This window comes from Neopsephotus bourkii, unplaced genomic scaffold, assembly GCF_033783945.1.
Source record: "Neopsephotus bourkii isolate Nb327-2 ecotype Australia unplaced genomic scaffold, CSIRO-AGI_Nbou_v1 NB_289, whole genome shotgun sequence".
In the NCBI taxonomy this organism is placed as follows: domain Eukaryota; kingdom Metazoa; phylum Chordata; class Aves; order Psittaciformes; family Psittacidae; genus Neopsephotus; species Neopsephotus bourkii.
The window spans coordinates 16,052-20,945 of NW_026900798.1; positions in this window are offsets into that span (position 1 = coordinate 16,052).

Genomic DNA, 4,894 nt, shown 5'->3' on the forward strand with positions numbered 1-4,894 from the left:
GGTTCGGTTGATACGCTGGAGGGAAGGAATGCCATCCATAGGGATCTTGACACGCTTGTGAGGTGGGCTGATGCCAACCTCATGAAGTTTAACCATGCCAAGTGCAAGGTCCTACACCTGGGTCGGGGCAATCCCAGGCACAGCTACAGGCTGGGCAGAGAAGAGATTCAGAGCAGCCCTGCGGAGAAGGACTTGGGGGTGCTGGTCGAGAAAGTGAACATGAGCCAGATTCAGTGTGCACTTGCAGCCCAGAAAGCCAACTGTATCCTGGGCTGCATCAAGAGGAGCGTGAACAGCAGGTCGAAGGAGGTGATCCTGCCCCTTTATTCTGCTCTTGTGAGACCTCACTTGGAGTATTGTGTGCAGTTCTGGTGTCCCCAACATAAAAAGGACATGGATCTGTTAGAACAAGTCCAGAGGATGGCCACAAGGATGATCAGGGGACTGGAGCACCTCCCATATGAAGACAGGCTGAGAAAGTTGGGGCTGTTCAGCCTGGAGAAGGCTGCGTGGAGACCTCATAGCAGCCTTCCAGTATCTGAAGGGGGCATATAGGGATGCTGGGGATGGACTCTTCATTAGGGACTGTAGTGATAGGACAAGGGGTAATGTGTTAAAACTTAAACAGGGGAAGTTTAGATTGGATATAAGGAGGAAATTCTTTCCTGTTAGGGTGGTGAGGCACTGGAATAGGTTGCCCAGGGAGGTTGCGAATGCTCCACCCCTGGCAGTGTTCAAGGCCAGGCTGGACGAGGCCTTAGGTAATATGGTTTAGAGCGAGGTGTCCCTGCCCATGGCAGGGGGGTTGGAACTTGATGATCTTAAGGCCCTTTCCAACCCTAACTATTCTATGATTCTATGATTCTAATTTGTATGAAAATGGTGTAGAAGAACAGACTGAGAATCACTACTACTGGGTATTTTGTAACTTAGTCATTTAGTAACGCACAAGATTTGGATTCAAATCCTTGTTCAGGCACAGAAGCAATGTTGAACTTTGATTTCCCTTACCCATGTCAATGCAGTGATGGGGGAACTCTAGAAAACTAGTTGCTTCCAAAATAAAGTACCTGAATACCCTTCAAGATTTTCATAGCAGGGCCTTAACTCTTCAACTGTTGTTGGACACAGTGTAACAACCAACTAGCACATGAGAGGGCAAGAGAAGAGGTTGGGGAGATCAGCTAGGGGTACCCACTGTCGTTTCTATTCTTACTATGCTTTTCTTGTTTCCCACCCTTCTGTTTTCTTGGTGAGTGCAGGGTTAACTGCTGGTAATTTTTTTCGCTCATGCAACCATATGTGTGTTCTGGATATATTCTCTTTTCACCCAAAAATGTTATGTAGGTGGGTTTTGAAGGATCTTCTGCATCTGCACAGTATTTCTTAACGCTTTCACCAAATCAAACCTACTGTTTATGCCCAATCACTTCAACCATGTTTATTGTATGCCCAGAAATCCCAGGTATGTCACCGCCATGTCTGCTGTGGCTCTGCCTAATGCTTCTGTGAAACTTGGAATAGATCATTCAATAACCAGAGGCAGCACGCAGTAGAGACGCATGCATATGATACAATGAAGTCTCTGAAATCCAGCCTTCATCTAGGAGCAGAAAAACATTAACCGGCCAGCCAGGTTTGAAAGCATTGGCTGCCATCAGTACGGCTATATTTACTAATAATAAGCATCAAACCAACTGCAGGTAAATGTGCAAGATATATCAGATAAAAAAATCACATGCAAACCAGCAAGAACATGACTATTTTTGGTGGCTAATTCTTGATTATAGCAAGAGAGAGATTACAGTTTACTATTGAGACACCCCCCTCCCCCCAGTCCTGCATCCAGCTCTGGGGCAACAACACAAGAGGGACGTGGAGCTGTTGGAGAGAGTCCAGAGGAGGCCACAGAGATGCTGTGAGGGCTGGAGCAGCTCTGCTCTGAAGACAGGCTGAGAGAGCTGGGCTGGTTCAGCCTGGGGAAGAGAAAGCTCCTTAAGGGGAGACCTTAGAGCAGCTGCCAGTGCCTGAAGGGACTGAAACAAGAAACCCGGAGAGGGGCTTTGGACAAGGGCCTGTAGGGACAGGACAAGGGGAATGAATGGCTTTAACCTGACAGAGGGGAGACTGAGATGAGCTCTTAGGCAGAAGTTCTTCCCTGTGAGGATGGTGAGGCCTTGGCACAGGTTTCCCAGAGAAGCTGTGGCTGCCCCATCCCTTGCAATGTTCAAGGCCTGGATGGATGGGCTTGGAGCAACCCAGTCTAGTGGAAGGTGTCCTTGCCATGGCAGGGTGTTGAACTGGATGAGCTTTAAAACCCAAAATAGGCTGTGATTCTGTGATTCTAAGACTAGGGGCTACTGGAAGAGCAAACCCAAGCACTGAAGTGTGACTCACAGCTTGCAGATCTGACACCAGTTCCTAGTAGAGAAGAAAGATCCCAGTCAGCCAGTTTAATCTAGAAATCATGGTCTTACATATGCAAATGTTGTCCTACACAACTGCTGGTGGTAGGATTCCAGCTTGGTTTCTACAGGAGATGCTTCCTTCAACTAAGAAAACCAGCAGATTTGGTTTTGTTATTTCAGCAAACTGAGTCTGTTTGGTATTGTTATTTTGTTTTTCTTGTGTAGTAAAATATATTAGTAGGGCTGTCAGTAATACTCCTTAAAAACAAACAAACAAACAAAACTATCAAAGTCCTTGTGGTTCAATTCTTTTCAAATTCCAAAGTCAGTCTGGCAGTAGAGATGATTTGATTTTGCTTGGAACAACGTGGTCTAGTGGAAGGTGTCCCGGCCCGTGGCAGGAGGTTGGGACTGGATGAGCTTTAAGGTCGCTTCCAAGCCAAACCAGTCTGGGATTCTATGAGATGGAAGGCTTACACAGAGGTAAATGGAGCTGAACCACATAAAGTAGGGCATTGTAATGAGGAAATCTTGCCACTAGATGTTGCTACCAGTACAATGAGAGGAAAAGCTGAAACGGAAAAGCGAAAAGCTGCTCGCGTGGACTTTTAACAAAGGAAATATTCGAAAAGGGGAATTCAGCTTTGAACTGATTCAATGAGTTTCTGTTAGGAAAATGGGGCACCTACTGTCTTGCCGCCTTTGCGAACCTAAACAGAAGGAAGCATAAGGATGAGAGCTTATGGGGTAAATTCCCCTGAAATATTGTTAGATCAAAAACATGGAAGTACACAGGTGCTTATTGCTTCATCAAGCATGTCTAATTTTGGCCTAGGAATGCTATCTAGTGGGCCCTTGACATGCTTGTGAAGTGGGCTGATGCCAACCTCATGAAGTTTAACCATGCCAAGTGCAAGGTCCTACACCTGGGTCAGAGCAATCCCAGGCACAGCTACAGGCTGGGCAGAGAAGAGATTTAGAGCAGCCCTGCGGAGAAGGACTTGGGGGTGCTGGTCAATGAGAAAACGAACATGAGCCGGCTTCAGTGTGCGCTTGCAGCCCAGAAAGCCAACTGTATCCTGGGCTGCATCAAAAGCAGCGTGACCAGCAGGTCGAAGGAGATCCTGCCCCTTTATTCTGCTCTTGTGAGACCTCACTTGGAGTATTGTGTGCAGTTCTGGTGTCCCCAACATAAAAAGGACATGGAACTCTTGGAACAAGTCCAGGGGAGGGCCACGAGGATGGTCAGGGGACTGGAGCACCTCCCATATGAAGACAGGCTGAGAAAGTTGGGGCTGTTCAGCCTGGAGAAGGCTGCGTGGAGACCTCATAGCAGCCTTCCAGTATCTGAAGGGGGCATATAGGGATGCTGGGGATGGAGTCTTCATTAGGGACTGTAGTGATAGGACAAGGGGTAATGGATTAAAACTTAAACAGGGGAAGTTTAGATTGGATATAAGGAGGAAGTTCTTTACTGTAAGGGTGGTGAGGCACTGGAATAGGTTGCCCAAGGAAGCTGTGAATGCTCCATCCCTGGTGGTGTTCAGGTCCAGGTTGGACAGAGCCTTGGGGGACATGGTCTAATGCAAGGTGTCCCTGCCCATGGCAGGGGGTTTGGAACTAGATGATCTTAAAGTCCTTTCCAGCCCTAACTATTCTCTGATTCTATGATTCTATGAATCAGGGGGCTTGGGGCCTTTTGTTTTTTGGGAGGGGTTTTGTTTGTGGTTTTGGGTTTGTTTTGGGTTTGTTTTTTTTTTGTTTGTTTGTTTTGATTTTGTTTTAACTTCTTGCAATGTAGCAGAAGTGAGACTATTAAAGTGAAGGCACAGGAGTAAGAAAACACACAGAACTGGGAGCAGGACAAGTAAAGCCCCAAGTTACTGAAGTTGGTTGCACCTTTTGAGTTGCATTTTATTACTATTCTTTTTTAGAAGCACATTTAGCACATCCAGTCAACAACTGGGCACCAGAATTCTTCCAGCAAACATGTCCTGGATTCTGTCTGTGCCCAAGAATAGTTTGTGTTATCTGGACATGGTAGGAGGAAATAAAGGAAGACGAGCCAAGCCAAACCTCATCACCAAGCCACTGTTAGAGGGGTTTTAAGCCTTATCAAGAAGCATTGGAACTATGTGTGGTACAACCCAAATCCTCTTTAATGGAGGGGAATCCACAAAACAGTGAACTCATGCAATAGATCACAGGATCACAGAATCACAGGTTGGTTTGGGCTGGAAGGGACCTTAAAGCTCATCCAGTTCCAACCCCTGCCATGGGCAGTGACACCTTCCACTAGACCAGATTGCTCCAAGCCCCATCCAACCTGTCCTTGAACACTGCCAGGGATGGGGCAGCCACAGCTTCTCTGGGCAACCTGTGCCAGGGCCTCAGCACCCTCACAGGGAAGAACTTCTGCCTAAGAGCTTATCTCAGTCTCCCCTTTGTCAGGTTAAAGCCATTCATTCCCCTTGTCCTGTCCCTAA